The sequence below is a fragment of the Gracilinanus agilis genome, chromosome 1 (genome assembly GCF_016433145.1).
Source record: "Gracilinanus agilis isolate LMUSP501 chromosome 1, AgileGrace, whole genome shotgun sequence".
Taxonomy (NCBI): Eukaryota; Metazoa; Chordata; class Mammalia; order Didelphimorphia; family Didelphidae; genus Gracilinanus; species Gracilinanus agilis.
In genome coordinates, this window is record NC_058130.1 from 573149981 (window position 1) to 573169685 (window position 19705).

Here is a 19705-nt window from a genome sequence, read left to right on the forward strand (position 1 = left end):
TACTGTAGAGAAGTCTTTTACAGTGGATTGTGCCATACTATATCAGTCTCTGTTTACAATGTTCTCCTGATTCTGCTCCTTTCACTCTGCATCAATTCCTGGAGGACATTCAAGTTCATGTGGAATTCCTCCAGTTCATTATTCCTTTGAGCACAACAGTATTCCATCATCAACAGATACCACAATTTGTTTAGCCATTCCCCAATCGAAAGACATCCCCTCATTTTCCAATTTTTTGTCACCACAAAGAGGGCAGCTATTAATAATTTTGTACTAGTCTTTTTCCCTATTATCTCTTTGGGGTACAAACCCAGCAGTGCTACGGCTAGATCAAAAGGCAGATAATTTTTTAAAGCCCTTTGAGCATAGTTCCAAATTGCCATCCAGAATGGTTGGATCAGTTCACAACTCCACCAGCAATGCATTATTGTCCCAATTTTCCCACATCCCCTCCAACATTCATTACTCTCTCTTGTTGTTATTTTTACCAATCTGCTAGGTGTGGATGATATCTCAGAGTTGTTTTGATTCACATTTCTCTAATTAGTAGAGATTTAGAACACTTTCTCATGTGCTTATTGATAGTTTTGATTTCTTTATCTGAAAATTGCTTATTTATGTCCCTTGCCCATTTATAAATTGGGGAATGGCTTGATGTTTATACAATTTCTTTAGTTCCTTGTGTATTTGAGTAATTAGACCACCATCAGAGTTTTTTGTTATAAAGATTTTTTCCCAGTTTGTTGTTTCCCTTCTGATTTTGGTTGCATTGTTTTTGTTTGTACAAAAACTTTTAAAATTTAATATTATCAAAATTATTTATTTTACATTTTGTAATTGTTTCTAAATCTTGCTTGGTTTAAAATCTTTCCTTTCCCATAGATCTGACAAGTATACTATTCTGTGTTCACCCAATTTACCTATAGTTTCCTTCTTTATATTCAAGTCATTCACCTGTTCTGAGTTTATCTTGGTATAGGGTGTAAGATGTTGATCTAGGCCCAATCTCTCCCATATTGTTTTCCAATTTTCCAAGCAGTTTTTGACAAATAGTGGGTTTTTGTCCCAAAATCTGGGTTCTTTGGGTTTATGGAAACCTGTCTTGCTGAGATTGCTTACCCTTAATCTATTCACTGATCCTCCCTTCTGTCTCTTCATCAGTACCATATTGTTTTGTTGATTACTGTTTTATAGTACAGTTTAAGATCCGGTACTGCTAGGCCACCTGCCTTCACATTTTTTTTCATTATTTCTCTTGATATTCTTGATCTTTTGTTATTCCAAATGAACTTTGTTATAGTTTTTTTCTAATTAAGTAAAAAAGTTTTTCGGTAGTTTCATAGGTATAGCACTAAATAGGTAAATTAATTTGGGTAGGATGGTTATTTTTATTATGTTAGCTCATCCTACCCATGAGCAATCAATGTTTCTCCAATTGCTTAGATTTAGTTTTAATCGTGTGGAAAGTGTTTTGTAGTTGTGTTTATATAATTCATGTGTTTGTCTTGGCAGATATATTCCTAAGTATTTTATATTGTCTAGGGTGATTTTAAATGGAATTTCTCTTTCTAACTCTTCCTGCTGTCATGTGTTGGAAATATATAGAAATGCTTATGATTTATGTGCATTTATTTTGTGTCCTGCAAATTTGCTAAAGTTGTTGATTATTTCTGCTGACTTTTTAGTTGATGCTCTAAGATATTTTAAGTAGAACATCATATTATCTACAAAGAGTGATAGCTTGGTCTCCTCATTGCCTATTTTAATACTTCTGATTTCTTTTTCTTCTCTAATTGCTACTGCTAGTGTTTCTAGTAAAATGTTAAACAATAGAAGTGACAATGAACATCCTTGTTTCACTCCTGATCTTATTGGGAAGGCTTCTAATTTATTCCCATTGAGGATGATGTTTGTTGATAGTTTTAGATACATACCGTTCATTATTTTTAGGAAAGACCCTTCTATTCCTAAACTTTCCAGTGTTTTCAGTAGGAATGGGTGTTGTATTTTGTCAAAGGCTTTTTCAGCATCTATTGAGAAAATCATGTGGTTTTTGTTGGTTTGCTTGTTGATATGGTCAATTATGTGAATGGTTTTCCTAATGTTGAATTATCCTTGCATTTCTGGTATAAATCCCACCTGATCATAATGAATAACCCTCGTGATCAAATGCTGGAATCTTTTTACTCATTAGGGAGATTGGTCTGTAATTTTCTTTCTCTATTTTTGTACTACCTGGCTTTGGGATCAGTACCATATTTGTTTCATAGAAGGATTTGCTTATTGTGTTAAATAATTTGTATGGTATTGGAATTAGTTGTTATTTGAAGGTCTGATAGAATTCACTTGTGAATCCATCTGGCCCTGGGGATTTTTTCTTAGGGAGTTCTTTGATGACTTGTTCATTTTCTTTTTCTGATATGGAATTATTTAAGTATTCTATTTCTTCTGCTGTTAATCTAGGCAATTTATATTTTTGTAAATATTCATCCATCTCACCTAAGTTGTTATATTTATTGACATATAATTGGGCAAAATAGTTTTAATGATTGCCTTGATTTCTTCTTCAGTAGAGGTGAGATATGCCTTTTCATCTTTGATACTGAAAATTTTGTTTTCTTCTTTCCTTTTTTTATTTACATTGACCAGCACTTTGTCAATTTTATTTATTTTCTCAAAGTACCAGCTTCTAGTCTTATTTATTAATTCAATAGTTCTTTTAATTTCAATTTATTGATTTCTCCTTTGATTTTTATAATCTCTAATTTAGTTTTTAACTGGGGATTTTTAATTTGTTCCCTTTATAGTTTTTTGATTTGCATGCCCAGTTATTATATGCACTCAATGATATAAATTTCCCCCTAAGTACTGCTTTAGCTATATCCCACAGATTTTGGTAGGATGTCTCATCATTTTCATTCTCTTCAATGAAATGATTGTTTCTATGATTTGTTCTTTAACTATCTAATTTTGGAGAATCATATTATTTAATTTCTAATTAGTTTTTGATTTGCCTGTCTATGTGCCCTTACTGATTATTATTTTATTGAATTATGATCTGAAAATGTTACATTCATTGTTTCTATTCTTTTGCATTTGTTTGCCATGTTTCTATGCACTAGTATATGGTCAATCTTTGTGAATGTACCATGTGCATCTGAAAAGAAGGTGTATTATTTTTTGTCCCTATTTATTTTTCTCCGCATATCTATTAACTCTATTTTTTCTAGGATTTCATTCACCTCTCTTATCTCTTTCTTATTTATTTTTTGGTTTGATTTATCTAGATCTGAAAGAGGAATATTTAGACCTCCCACTAGTATAGTTTTACTATTTCCTTCTTGAGCTCTGCCAGTTTCTCCTTTAGAAATTTGGATGCTATACCATTTGGTGCGTACATGTTGAGTACTATCACTTCTTCATTGTCTATACTGCCTTTTGTCAGGATGTAATTATTTTCCCTATCTCTTGTAATCAGATCTATTTTTACTTTGCCTTTATCGGAAATCATGATTTCCAATCCTGCCTTCTTTTTCTCAATTTAAGACCAAAAGATTTTACTCCAGCCATTGACCTTAACCCTGTGTATGTCTACCTGCCTCATGTGTTTTTCTTGTAGGTAACATATGGCAGGATTTTGGTTTCTAATCCAGTCTGCTATTTGCTTCTGTTTTATGAGCTAGTTCTTCCCATTCACATTCAGGGTTATAATTTTCAGCTGTATATTCCCTAACATTTCGGTATCCTCTCCTAGTTCTACTCCTTATTCTTACAGTGTTTCCTTTTAAACCAGTGGTTTGTTTTAAATTAGTCCCCCTTGTAGCTCCCTTGGTTTAGTACTCTTTCCACCCCCTCCCTTACCCTCTTATTATTTTTAAGACCTAATGAATTCCTTCCCCCCTCTATTTCCCTCCCTTTCCCCCTTTGTTTATCCCTCCTGACTTTATCTGTAGGGTTAGACAGAATTTGATATCCCGGTGGATCTAGCTACTCTTTCCTCTCAGGATTAATTCTGCTGAGAGTAAGACTTAAGTATTTCCTATCAATACTCTCTTTCTCTCCTTATGATAGTATTCCTCCCCTTCCTATGCCCTCTTTGGGTGGTATAGATTATCCTATTTTTCTTATTCCTTCAAGTTACTCTTGGTGATATCTTCTATTCCCCCTATACACTTTTCCCTCCATATCATCTTAGACCATTTAATACTCCAACCTCTCCGTATTACTAATTCTTCTAATTACTATAACAGTGAGTACAATTTTTAAAAATTACACATAATATTTCTCCATATAGAAATACAAATAATTTGATCTTATTGAAACCCTTGAAGAAGGCAATTTAAAGATAAGAGTTTTCTTTCTTTCCCCTCTCTTTCTTATTTACCTTTTCATGTTTCTCTTGTTTTTTTGTGGTTGGATATCAAACTTTCCATTTAGTTCTTGTCTTTTCTGTTCAAATACTTGGAAATCTTCTATCTTGTTGAATGACTATAATATATAGTCAGTTTTGATGGGTATGTGATCCTTGGTTGTAGATCCAATTTTCTTGCCTTTCTGAATATCATGTTCCAAGCCTTGCAGTCTTGTAGTGTGGAGGCAGCCAGATCCTGTGTAATCCTGATTGATGTTCCTTGATATCTGAATTTTCTCTTTCTGGCTTCTTATAATATTTTCTCCTTAAGCTTTTGAATTTGGTTATTACATTCCTGGTGGTTGTCTTCTGAGGATCTAGTGTAGAGGGTGATCTATGGATCCTTTCAATGTCTATTTTGCCCTCTTGTTTGAGGACATTGGGGCAGTTTAGTTGGATAATTTTTTGTAATATGATATCTAGATTTCTATTTGTCTCTGATTTTTCCAGAAGACCAATAATTTTCAAATTGTCTCTTCTAGACCTGTTTTCTTGATCTATTATATTCTCATTGAATTGTATAATGTTTCCTTCTATTTTTTCAGTCTTTTGACTTTTCTTTATTAATTCTTGCTGTCTTATGAGATCATTGGTTTTTTGCTTGCCAAATTCTAGCCTTTAAAGACTGGTTTTCCGCTATAATCTTTTGGTTTTCCTTTTCAGTCTGGTTTATCTGGCTCTTCAAGGATTCTAGCTGGTCATTTCTGGTCTTCAATTTGCTTATCATTTCATTTAATTTCTGAGCCTCACTTTCCAAATGTGAAATTCTTTTAAACTGTTATTTTTTTGAACTATTTCCTACTTTTCTTGCCAGATCTCTTCTATCTTTCTCATGATCTCAGATTTGAACTCTTTAAGAACTTGTAACCAATTTTCATTTTTTGAGGAAAGTTTGGATGTCTAATTATTTCTCCTCTTTTTTCTTTTTTTTTTTTCTGTGCAGAAGTTATCAAGTATTAGATCTTTTTTCTTGACCTTCTTGTTTATTTCTTGGGCCTTTCTTGGCATCATTATGCTTTCTCAGCCAGAAATCTGAGTAAGGCAAGCAGACTCTCTTTGTATGGATTTAATGCAGTTAGTTTTTGCCTGAGGCTACTTTGTGAGTCTCCTGGCTTCCACTGTCTGCTAGGCCTTTGCTGTCTGTGGCCTTACTCAATCTCACTCCTGCTCACAATGTCTGTGCTCCCCAGCCTCCTGGGCTCTCTGGTTTAGCTGTTTTCAAGGTCAAGTCCCTGTGGTCCTAGCCAGCTGCCCTGAGCCCAGAAATTGGTTCACGCTTGCTCCTCCATCTGAGGTTTTTCCTTGAGTCTCAGTGCGCTGCTGCTGCCTCTCTCAGCCCCACTCCTACATCGAAGGTCTGCACTGTCCAGCCTCCTGAGATCTCAGGTCTTGCTGCTCTCAGGGGCAAGCTCCTAGTGGTGCCAGTTAGCTGCCAAAGAGCTAGATTTTGTGCCCCTGCTTGCTCTAACTCTGGTGTGCAGCCTCTGCCTCTGGTACTGTGGGTGGAGTGGGGGAGGGTTGATCAGCTTGCATTTTGATGGGAGCTATTTTCCCCCCTTATAGTGTGGAAGTGCCCAAATCCCATGTACCTTCAATATGGCACCTTTGATACAGACCTTTCTTTCATCTGGATTTGGTTTTCTGTCCTTTGGAGGTATGCTATATCAGTTGATAAGGAGAGAAAGTCACCCTGCTTCCACTCTGCAGCCATCCTAACTGAGAAGTACTTCCTTATTTTCTTTATATTTCCAATGTTTGTCATTTCAATAACATAATCCACTACTTCCAATTACTTATTCAGTCATTTCTCGCATTCATTGCATTTGTCTTATTTTCAGTTATTTTGTCATAATAATGCTTCCATGAATGTTTTCATACATAAACAGATTTTCACTTTCTAAGTAATGCCCTTAGGCCTGTACCTTAGTAAAAGGATTTTTAGGTCAATCAGTATGAACATCTTTACAGCTCTTAATGTATGTTACCATCTTGTTTCCTAAAAAATAAAAAAATAAAAAAAATCACCGTTGTTCTATCAATATTCCATAAATTGTCAGGATCATATTTTGCTAAATTGGTCCTTAGGCAGTGGACAAAATCTGTTTCCAAGACCATACTCTCTCCAAAACAAGTCTTTCCAACTTGGTCATAACCAGTGGAACTTTTATTCCAGTTCAATGACCTCTCAGGATTGCATAATTACCTCCTTAGTATGATGAATGTTAAGGTAAGATTTTATAGAATGTTTATGCTCTCTAAGCCATTGTTATCCAACCAGAAACTTTGTTTGGATTATGTGTCTGCTTAGGCTTATTTCTACTACTAATCTCAAGCAGGTATGTTGGAAGTCTAAAGATATCTATTTTATTTACCTTAGTTCTATCCTTCTGCTTAAGTTCTATCTTATTCATTATTGGCTAGATTTATCTAGTTCTGAGATGGGAAAGTTAAAGCCCAAAAAGTAAAACTTGTTAAAAAATATTCTAGGAATTTATGGTGATCTTGAGAAAATGGTGATGGGTAGTCATCATTAGTCTATGCTTGGAGAAAGATATATTTCTTACCACATCAAAATTTTTTTGGTAAGGAGGCATTCCTCATGCATCCTTACCAATATGAACACAAACATAAGATCATGTACCAAGAGGTGGAAGGTACCTTAATGGACATAAAATCCAACTGCTTAAGTGATTATGTGAATAGCCCAGATTGATACATCTGGTAATTTTATAAGGGAAGGATTAGAACTTTGGTTTTCATAACTCTAAGTTTAGTGCCCTATCCACTTTGTCAGGTTACATAGTGGGTTTCATTTATTTATCTTTTTGTAAGCATTTATTATCTCTAACCTGCCTCCACAGTACAAAGAGTACATATAAACTCTGCATGGTTAATTTATTTAAATTGAGAGAGTTTTGAATGGCATGATGGTATCAAAAGGATAACATGTTCCCAGACTTGTTAGACATTTAGAAAATTATCTTACTTGAGAGAATAGTATTATGCTGTGAATTCAATGTTAGTCATTTTTAGGATGTGTGTGTGTTTGTGTGTGTGTGTGTGTGTGTGTGTGTGTGTACACAGACACAAGAAAACCCTTGACTTCATTTTTCATATTTTCTTCCTGTTGGTTCTGCAAGACTCCACTTGTTGGAAGCCATCAATCAGTGGTAGTACTGAGATTCCCACTCTTTTAGCCTCTCTCCTCATCCAAGTAGCACATCATAATTATAGGGGTCAATCTCAGCCCCACTACTTTATGAAATATGAACACCTCCTGATGTAGAAATACTAGATATGTGTGAAACCATTAAGATTACACACCTTATATTATTGTAGAAGTATATGCTTCCTCTTTAAAAATCAGAATTTACATGCTTCTAATAAAGAATTTTAAACTGCTATAAATATTTTGCCGTATAAACATATCTTTTTTTAAAATGTCATATTATAGGAAGTTTAGCTTTCCCTGTGGCATCAGCCAAGTAGCCATACTTAATGGAAATAACTTCATGAACTTCATTGCACTTATTTTTTTATTTTCATTTTTACAAGCACTTTTATCTCTCCCTCTCCAACTTACCCCACTCAATTGAACAATTTTTTAAAATACTCAAAACAAACATACATAATCCAGTAAAATAAATTCTAGCATTGGCAATATCTAAAAATATTTTACCTATTATAGGGTAGCTAGGTGGCACATTATATAGAGTAACAGGCCTGAAGTCAGAAATATTCATCTTTATATGTTCAAAACAGGCCTCAGCTAGCTGCAGGACTGTAGGCAAGTCACATAACCCTGTTTTCCTCAGTTTCTTGTATGTAAAATAAAGTGGAGAAGGAAATGGCAAACAATTATTCTAGTATCTTCACCAAGAAAACCCAGAAATAGCGTCGTAAAGAGTTCAACATGACTAATACTATCTAACAACAACATAACGTATTCATTTTAAGTCCCCATAAGTATCACTTGCACTGATATTTTATATAATTTAATTTTGGAAGCTTGATAAAGATTGGTAAATAGATTTGAAGGAAAACAGGCAGACATAATTCCTTGCCTCAAGATAAAAGAGAGAAATAGGGGAACTGAGACCTAATGGCTGTTGTGATAGCTAATATGAATTGATCAAGTAAAAATACATAATTTTTCTTGCAGTCCTTGCAGTGCATTCAAAATAATTGATATATTTTAATTACTTTCCTTCAAAAGATCCAGGGCTTTGCCTGTGTGGCTAATCCCTTCACCAATACATCTCATAATTCTCTCAGTACTTTTGTAAATGTTATTAATGAATTACAGAGGTCAAAAGAAGTTGTAACATAGTTGTTAAAACTTCTTCATGAACCATTCTGTGGTTTTCATTTGTGTCTTGAATAACAGACACAGAGCAATAGACAGAGACCATTGCTGCATGAATACTTAGAGATTTTTCAGTCTGATAGTTTCTCTAAGCACTTGTCTTCTACTCTCAGACACTTTGAGAACCCAGAGACCCTCTGCATCATAATTCTGCATCATAGTTGAAATTTAAAGGAGTAGTACTCTTTCCTGTTTACATATGTAAAGACTATTATTTTTTCTATTTTAGTTATAGAGGTTGAATGATTATATTGCAGTTCACATTTGTAATATTCCCATAATTTAGGACTATACCTATAATTCTCTTTTCTATTTTCTTAATAGAATTTATTTACATGTGGCTCAACCTCTCTTTTTCCTCCCCAAATCATATAAGGAACCATCCAGGAGTCAGATATGGTGATATACATTATGTCTTTCATGTTTCCATTTTTTAGTTCATTCTCTGGAGGTAACATGTTATTCTTTTAAGGACTAAATCTGTAACTGTGTATAATGTTTTCTTAGTTCTATTCATTTCACTATTCATTATCCTATGTAGTTCTTTTACAAGTTTTATTTTTATTTCTAGTTTTTGAATTGACCTGTGCAATGTTTTTCTATGGCACAGTATTATTCTATTACAATAAAATACCACAATTTGTTTAGTCATTACCCAATTGATGGGCATTCCCTTGTAATGCAGGGTTGTAGCAAAATCTCTTGCATTTGCAAGTCAAACTGAAAGCAACCCTGACAGTTGAAGAATGGGAGTGTTGACCCTGGTCTCATGGGCAAAAACTGTTGGACTCTGGGACTATAAATATTCCTGCAGAACCAACTGAGGTGCCTTTTGCTTTTGGGGCTTTGCCTGATTTCTCTTGATCTCCCCCTTGACATCCTGCCATTCCCTGGATTTCCCCATTGGGCCCTGGGAGGAGGGTATTTTGGTGGGTGGAGATCATGGGAATTACCTTCTGTAGGCAGGCAGGGACAACCTAAATCAAGACATCACTTCATCTAGTAATTTGATGAACCTTATATCATCAGGGCAGTGAAATTGAACCTGGCTGAGGGCCTGATTCCCATCTTCTGTGACCCTCCCCCAGCACCAGCTTCTCCCTTAGCAGCAGTTACCAGACCTTGACCTCCTTTCCCCTCAGCTTACCCTTGGCTCCAATAAACCCCTTTTAGCCTTCATACAAATAACTTCTGGCGATTATTGTATCAACAACTAGGGTGAAGGCTGAAGAGGGAAGAACAACTTTTATTTTATTTCTTGAGGGCTAAATCAGGTATCCATCTTGGGCAGGAAGTGAATCAGGTTTCACTTCCTATACACTGGGTCTGGCTCTACAGAGGGAAGAGGGTCTTTACTCTTCCCCTCAATGGAGCTTGAATAACAGCAGTAAAGCTGAATAAACCTTTCAGCCAGGCTCCCTCAATCTCAGGCTGATCCACATTGGCTCTGTACTAAGAGATAGTTTTCCCTGCCTGAAGACCCAGCTGATACCACCCAGAGCCCTCAGTACAAGCCTGATTGTTTAGACATATCATATTCCCCTTATATTCCTTAACACCCTCAATTTCCAATTCTTTGCTACCCCAAAGAGCTGCTACAAATATTTTGGAAACTAAAGATTCTTTTCCTTTTTTCTCTGATATTGGGATAAATATTACTAAAAAATACCAATGCTGGATCTAAGGAGTATATGTATAATTTTCAAAATGTTCGTAGTGGTCAATGGCCTCTATATAATTAAATAAGATTTTCAAGCCTGAGACTTCACCTCATGAAAAGTACAAAACCTCCCTTTACTAAAGTAGAACAAGAACTTGTCTGTCTTATATATAGTCCTAGAGAGTATCCTGTGAAAGCATTAAGATGTTAAATGACTTTGCCAGGGTTATACACCAGTATGTATCAGAGGTCAAACTTGAAACAGGTTCACCAGATTCTGAGGTCATTTTGGATCCTATACTTTTTTCTGGGTTGTGGGTGTTCAGGTAAGAATAGCGCCTTTGTGTGATGGTGTACTAAGACCTTTTTCAGGGCTGCTCATCCACCTTTGGTGTTCAGATTTCCAAATTCTCACCCATGATTCTAAGAAACTGGAGCAGAGGTCATGTGGTCATATCCTGGTAAAACCTTCTCACCAGATGGGCAGAAAAGAGGCTGAGGGCAACTGACAGGCTACAAACCCATCAGTGATTTGGTGGGATGTGGCGTACACTAAACACAGAAAGGCTTCCTAGAAGGAATAGAGGGATGACAATAATTTCTTAATGCAGACATGAAGGTGCCTGAAGCAGGCACTGTATAGTGCTTAGATCTTGGTCAGATATTGAAGACATCAAGATCATCCACTGTATTCTGCCTCATTATCAGTCATCCTGATTTTAGTCTTGCCATTGGACTTTAATCACTTTAAAAGAGAGAGTGAACCTGGTGGCCTAAATACAATTCCCAAGCAAGTCAAGAAATCACCTCATGGTATTATTGGCCTGCTTCAAAAACAAAGAACAAGCAATTTTTTACTTTTACATATTCACATGTACACAAATATATAGGTATGGGCACAGGGGCATACAACTGCACCTGTTTGTTTCTGTGCATGTATTTCTCTGTAACTGGCCTCAGTATTTACAATCTGAGTTCAAGTCAGGCCTCTGACACCTACTGACTGTGTGCCTCTAGGTAAGTCACTGTCTAAGACTACACATGCATTACATGAATACGAATGTATGTATGTGTGCATGTAAGGCCTCCATTGTGAAAAAAAATGACTTTTCCCATTTAATAGATAAGGAACTTGAGCCTGAGTAACAAATCAAGTGTTTGAGGCATGATCTTATGTCATGTTGTTTCCTAATAACCATCTCACTTCCCTGTAGAAAAACTTTGAGTAGTCATCTATTGTTGCTAGGATACAAGACAAACTTCATATCCTGGGATTAAATTCCTCCAGAACCTGACTTCAACCTACTTTTCCAGTTCTATTACATTTTATCCTGCTTCAAACATGCTATATTTACCGACAATCCATACAGTTAGTAGTTAGTTGAACTTAATATTCCTTCTCTTGCCTTTTTGCATTTGAACAAAATCTTTCTGATGCCCTAAACATGTTCCTCACTCATCTTTGTTTTTTAAAATCCTTATTTTCCTTAAAGATCAATATGAGTGCCTTTTTTGTCTAAGAAACCTTCCCTAATTTCTGAGCCATTTAGTGATCTTTCTTTCCTGAAGTTATGTATACTTATCTACGTCATTGTGAATATATTATTACTTTCTACTATAATATGAATCCTGTGAAACCAAAGGCTATCATTTTTGCCTTTCCCATAGTACCTAGAATTGTATCTTATATACAGTAGGCATTTATAATAAACATTTGTTAAATTGAATTGAGCTAAAGGAAAATATCTTAAAGGAAAGATTTTCAGGCAAATCATAATCATGCAATTCCATTTGTTTAGCAACTTTTATACCATTTTATATGTAAAATAATATAATATGTAACATAACAATATAATACATATTATTTGTTATAAATATTATCAATTGTCATAAATATGCTTACTTAAGAAAAATGTTTGTTTGTTGTATGTCTATTTTGCTCCACTGATTTACTTTTCTATTTCTTATACAATACCAGATAGTTTTGATAATTGCTATTTTTTAAAGTACAATTTAAAATGTCATACTGCTACACCTCTTTGCTTTTTTAATTATTTCCTTTACATACTTGAATTTTTATTTTTCTAAATGAATTTTATTATTTTTCTATTTCAGTGAAATTATTTTTAGTAATTTAGTTGGGATGGCACAGGATAAGCAGATTATCATTTTATTCTATTGGCTCTGCCCAATTATGAATGGTTAATATTTCTCCAATCATTGAAATCAGACTTTTTTATTTATTTATGCTAAAGGTATTTTAAAATTCTTTTTGCATAATTTCTGGATTCATTTTGGAAGATATACTCCTTGATATATTATGCTATATTGGTTATCTCATTCATCTCTTCTTGCAGGACATTATTATTGATATATAAAAATACTGGTGATTTATGTTGGTCTACTTTATATCCTGCTCCTTTGCTACCCATTCAGATACATTCAATTTATTTTTCTTCTCTTCCTATTGCTACCATTTCTAATATAATATTAAATAATATTTTTGATGATGAGCATCCTTGTTTGACTCATCTTTTACACCTTAGAGGTATGGCTTCTAACTTATCTAACTTATCTTGGTTTCAAAGATGTACTACTTACCTAAGAAAAAAATCATTTATACCTATACTTTGAAGTATTTTTAATAGGAATGAGTGTTGTATTTTATCGAAATCTTTTTCTTCATCTATTGATGAAATTGTTACTTTTTGTTGATGTAATCAATTATGTCAGTGTTTTTCCTTATCATCCCTGCATATCTGATATAAATGTTGTTTAGTCATAATGTATAATCTTTATGATATATTGCTAATATTTTAAAAGAATTTTTGCATCTACTTTCTTTAATGAAATCAGCCTATTCTTTTCTTTCTGTTTTTGTTCTTCCTGGTTTTAGTATCAGCACCATATTTGTTTCATAAAAAGAGTTTGGTAGGATTCTTTCCTTACCAATTGTTTTAAATAATTTATTTAATCTTCCAATTAGTTGATCTTTACATTTTTGGCAAATTTCACTTATGAATCCATAGGCCCCTGATGCTTTTTTTGAAGAAATTCTCTTATATATGTTTTAATTTCTTTTTATAAAATTATAGAACATTTGTATAGTTGGCCAAAATTATTTATAATAATTATTTTGATTTTATTTTCATTAGTGATCAATTCACCATTTTCATTTTTGATACTAATGATTTGGTTTTCTCCTCTTTTTAAAATCATATTAAACAGTGTTTTATCTACTGTATAAAAGCAATGCAATTTAATTTATTCATCTAATATTTTTATATTCAATGTTATTAAGCTCACTTTTGACTCTCAGGATTTCTAATTTAACATTTAACTGGGGCTTTTTATTTATTTTTTAAATGAAAAAAAATCCAATTCGTGTTTTTTTTCTTTCTCTATTTCACTGATATAAGCATTTAGAATTAATTTTTTTCTAAATTTACTACTTTTTCAGTATGCTATTAGTTTTAGTGTGTTCTCTTTTTAGCATTATTTTCTTTAGCAAATTATTTATTGTTTCTCTCATTTGTTCTTTATGTCACTTATTCCTTACGATTAAGTTATTTAGTCTCCAATTAATTTTGTTTTGTGATTGCATGGTCCCTTCTTAAATACAATTTTACTTACATCATAATCTGAAAATGATATATTTAATATTTCTCCTTTTCTGTATTTAATTATAAATTTTTGAGTGTGAATATAGATGAAAATAAGTGGGTTTTTTGGGTTTGTTTTGTAAAAGTATCATGTGCTGCTGGGAAAAGTGTTTATTCCTTTCTAATCTCATTCAATTCTTACCACATATCTGTTATGCATGACCTATCTAAGATTTTATTTATCTCTTTAACTTCTTTCTTATTTAATTTTTGGTTAGTGCTATTAATTTTTTTTCTTTTGGTTAGTTTAATTCTTTATGAAGCAGATGTAGAGTTGTATTTAATTTTATCTTACTCTACCTGACCCTTTTTTGGATTTTCTTTAAAAAAGATTATTTTTAAAAACAATTGTTGCTTACATTATTTTTTTATAAAGATGAAATTTATTTTCTGAAAATTTTAGAATATACAACTGCATATACAATTTAAAAGCTGAGTAGTACAAAATTAAAACATGATATGTAAATTAACATTTACAAAATCAGTTTGCTTTTTTTACAACAGAGGTTCTATAATTTCATAAAATAGTTCAAAGTACAAATTTACAGAATTAAAAATCTTCAAGGCAAGATGGAGATAGCTGAATTACCATTGAACTGATATTTTAAAACAAGCTTAATTTTTTTTTGTTTTTGAAAAGTGTCTTGAGATATCATTTCACAAAAGTACTTTATTAATATTTTCGAAATGGACATACTTAAGGGTAATAGCTTGCAAATCATCATTATTCCTAGACATACTGAAATTAAGAAAAAGTATTTGCCAAAAAGCACTTATATGCTAATGGAGGAAAGATCCAACCAATTTCATTTTTCCTCCCGAAATGCTGCCACATAAGACTTTTTAAAAATGTATTCAAGTCAAATAGAAATCTCAAATGTGAGATATCCTTGTCTAGGAACTGTAACACTTTTAAGTAGAGAAAGTACATATAAAAATATATATTTTATTTAAAATGCAACAAATGTTGATTATCTGTAGTAAATAAGAAAAAACTAGAGAAATTATTAAGATTAAACATTAGAAATTCTAACTTTTACTGTTAAGCTAATATGCTGGAAATTGCCTTAATTTGGGAGAGGTTACACAATAAGAGACTATGTTAACACTTGCTTTGAAAAAGTAAATTCTGAAAGGATAATCTGAAATTAGAATCTTGAGGTACAAAGCAGAATTAGATTGTACAAGGTTCTGAATTATTATGGTAAACTTTCAAGGTACATTACTCTTTGTGTAATCCAAGTGCTCACTGCTTATATGAAAAAGATCTCATTAAGAAATTTCATTTATATTTTTCAAAAAAGACAACTTAGTTAAGCAAGAAAAAAATCATAAAACATTGGGTGTTTTTCTCTTGATGACAATATTTTAATTTTTAAAAACAAAAATAGTAAAAGAAACTAGTCTTTCCACTAAGTTATCAGTTAAAAATTCAGTTAAGAAGCATCTATAAAAAGTAAATTACTTTGTATAACTACATCAATGCAAAAGATTAAGTTAACAATCTTTTAAAACAATATTACTTAATTCCAGTCAGTAGAAATAAAACCTAATACTGTATTACTTATTGTATTTTTCCATAATATACAATTTCATGATGCCAATAATCTCTCACTATTGGCGTAAGTTATTTAGACTTGATAAAACTACCAATTATAGACTTTTAATATTTCAAACTCTTTAACTTTAATAATGTGTTTTCTAAAAACTTAAAAACAGGTTAAGGAAACTGTATAATAGCTGCCTGAGTTTTTTATGAACACACATAAAAAAATCAAAGGAAAACAAAATGCAAGCCAAAGAAAAGAATAAACTAAACTAGTAAGAAAACCTCAAATTGTAAATAAACAATGAATCAATCACAATAAATGAAAATGGAAAACATTCTGAATAATTTTCATTATGTTAGGCAAATTTAAAAATATATATATTTTAAAATCTATTTTAACTAGATTACAATATTTTATCTTCAGAAAGTACTTTCCAGATATATCACTGAACACTTATACAGTGGCATACAATACATACATGTATGTTTTTTAAAATTGCATGCTGTAAAATCAATGTGGAGTTTAAAAAGCAATAAATTCTCATTTTTGTATTTTGATGTGATTTCCAGGATAAAGAAAATAGTTCAGTTGTGAGTCCCTGAATTACTCATTAATGGCATTAGGAAACTGAGTAGTATTTACATTAAAAAAAATCCAATAGTGGATATGATTAAGTTTTAAATTTGGGATTTTACTCAATATGTAAAGCTAGCCAGGAGAATTATCAATTTTAATCATAGTTTTGGGGACTTGACCTGTGATTTCATTGTTATAGGGAACTCCAAGGTAAAGAAACTTCCTCCACCAATGAAGGCTGGCACATTTTCTGTGACTGAATGTTGCCTAGAGCACTCTGAGGTTAAATGACTTGTCCAGTGTCACATAGTCAGTATGTGCCCAGAGGCAAGACTTGAAACAAGGTCTGCTAGACTTTGAAGCCTGCTCTCTATCTACTATGATCATGTTGCTTCGTTTTAATCCAAAAAATTAAATCAATCTTTTAAGATAATGAACCAATATTCTCTGTGACTATATTTTTTCAAAAATCAATTTAACTTCTTAATTCAATTCAACATCTATTAAGTGCCTTTATAACAGACTATAACAGACAGTGCTAGGCACTGGGGATGCAAAAGCAAAACATGAACAGTACCTCAACAGCTATTCTATTGAGAGGAAGATGCAGGCAAAATACAAGTTAGAGAGTGATTTGGAATATACAAAGAGCCTATCAACTAGGAACACCAGGGAGTGCAAAACAAAGGAGGTGATACCTTGGTTTAGCCTAGAATAAAAACTAAGGAATATGAGATGATTAGAGAGTACATTGCAGGAATGGGAGATAGCAGTCAGTGTGAATGCACAAAACTGGGAGATTACATAGATACTGAGAAAAGCCTAGCAGTCTGGTATGACTGTTACATGACATGAGGCAGTACATGAAGGGAAATAATGGTAAGAAATTTAGGAATTAAAATTAGAATTTCCCTATCAAATTTCACCAAAAAAATTATTAATGTAATACTTCAATAGTCAAACAATGGCTCAAATTATAACTAAATCAAAATATATCCAATATTTGCATAACGTATTTGCATCCAAATGAACACAAAAATAGTCATATTTAAGCAAGCTGCATGCACAGAAATGACCTGGAATGTGCATCTGATTAAGTTTTTGGAGATTCAGAAAAGTTAATACTAGAAAGACCAGGTAGATCAAGTGATGTAAATTTAAAAATTTTACTACAATTTATTATAATTTTTCCTATCTCTACAAATTCAATTTAAATACAAATAATTAAAAGTAGATATTATAATTCTACTTTGAAATAGAAATTTTCCTTCTTTCTCTCTTTTCTAGTTATTAGGGATAAAAAAATGTACTTTGTCAATTTATACTACTTGATCCATTCAGGGCTTTCTTAAATTCTCATCCTTCTATTAATTACTTGACTATAGTCATACACATACTAAGGGTCCAGGTAAGATTTGAACTTGTGTCCCAAATTCAGCATCCTATTCATTAGTGCTACTCTAAGCCTGTTATAGTTCTGGACAAGTATTTCAGCAAAATTTTAAAAACTCAAACTGGAAATGTCATCCATTAATTAGTACTTTTTACCATTTCTGCACATTTGTATAGCACCTTTCCTTTGAAGATCTCAATCTAAATGGAACAATTTGGTATTTTAAAAAGATTTGGGTGTACTATTTTTTTCCAGGTTTTAGACAGTTAGAAGGACATGTGGTTGATAGAAGTTCTAAATGGTAGAAAGATTGGGGTTGGACCTGTGATTTCTTATAAACTGCAGAGCACTTAGCAGCCTTCACTGGTAGAGGAAATTCCTCAGCAGGAGCTACTTATACCAATGAAATCACAGTAAAATAATTATACCTAAGTGTAAACATTTATATAAAGCTATTCAAATGTATATTTATAAAGATAATTGGAAAGGTACCTAAAATAGCATTTTATATAAAAATTCCATATTAAAATATTGCTCATAATAAATAAGAGGTGAATTTCATGAAGTTTTTCCCATCTTAAAACTGTAATTTAATAGCTTAGTTTGACCTAAGGCTTTGACATTTTTCTATACATGAAAAGAAAAATGTTTATAACACTAAAATTAAGTAAAACATCAAAGGGGGAGAAGAGGGGAGAGCATTTTCGAACATGGGTAAAATAGTAAAAAAGAACTTTTAAAATAAATCAAAATCATCCCCTGCTGACTTCAAAACATCAAGATTTGACTTATTTAAAATAGACTGAATGCCTTTGAAAGGATTCCAAATGTTTCCAAAAAGATGCCACAACTCTCCAACATACCCATTAGACGTTTGTATACATAGCTGACCAATGATGAAATGGTAGAATTAACTGACAGTCTTGTTCAATTACTTATGGGAAGGTTGCACTTCATTCCTTGTCTCCCCACTTGAAGACATGACAACTTGGAATAATTTTTAAGTAGTTGTTCAATAGCAATATGTCGGACATGGAGTTCTGAAGCCAAAGAATCCTTTTCTTTTACTTGATGTGCCAGCTGCTCAAAAATTTCCTGGATTTACTGGTGAAGCTTTCAGCTGCTCTACCTCACCAAAGCTCATCGAATTCAATTGTTCTCTGGTATAATAAGTGTGTTGTCTCTGGTCACTAATATCTGAAACAGAGGCTTTCTTATCTTTTTTCTGAGCTTGCTGGTGATGAGACCACAAAACACTATTGTGGGAGAAAGGGGCACTTGGATCTTGCAGCATATCAAGCACAAAGTCTGTAGATTCTCTTTGCTCCAAAATCCTTTGTGCATGGTTTGAGATGCTTACTGTTGTTCCATCTATCCATTTTGCAGAATACTTTGGTACTTGGGAATCAAACTGTGGCAATAACTTTCTATCTGACTTATGTCTAAAATTTAAAAGTGAGTGCTGGGAAGTTTTAGAACATTCAGAATCAGTCTCTACATCCTTATTCTGAGCATGCCATATAATCCAATTTATCTTTTTACTAAATATAGTTTTGACTTCTTCATAAGTGCTTTTGGAGAGTTTAGATCGAGGACAATCTTGGTTTGCTATCAAATGGAATTTTTCAAAGCACTCTTTGTGGCCCCTTAATGATCTTGTATGCAAGAGATTAGATTTTGGTACTTCCTCAATATTTAGCTCAAAACAAAGATGGCAGAAGGAAAGTGTTTCTTTATCTATTCCCAATTTACCAATACTGCAAATGTTGTCATCATTCAAGTCAATGTTTACAAACTTCTCTTTATTCATAGTGTCCCTTGGATGGATCTTCTAAGAGTTGTAAAGAATGAGAAGGCATGGATGGACTGAAATCTTCACTGATACATGGACAAATGCAGATATCTGCCTAAATACTTCGTTTCCAACTGTTCTTTGTACTTATTTGCAGCGCACACCTCCCAACACGTGGACAGATTTCTTCGGTAGTACTTGCCCGTCTTTCTTTGGAACTACACCCATCTGTGGAGAAATATATTTATTACTAACCCTGACAAAGTCTTAGGTTAGATGGTGACACTTCCTCACT

The 19705-nt window shown here is 32.9% G+C and overlaps 1 pseudogene; it reads right to left on the minus strand.

Moving 5' to 3' along the window:
* Positions 1-18545: 18545 nt before the first annotated feature.
* LOC123231788 lies at positions 18546-19431 on the minus strand (annotated as a pseudogene).
* Positions 19432-19705: the final 274 nt, after the last annotated feature.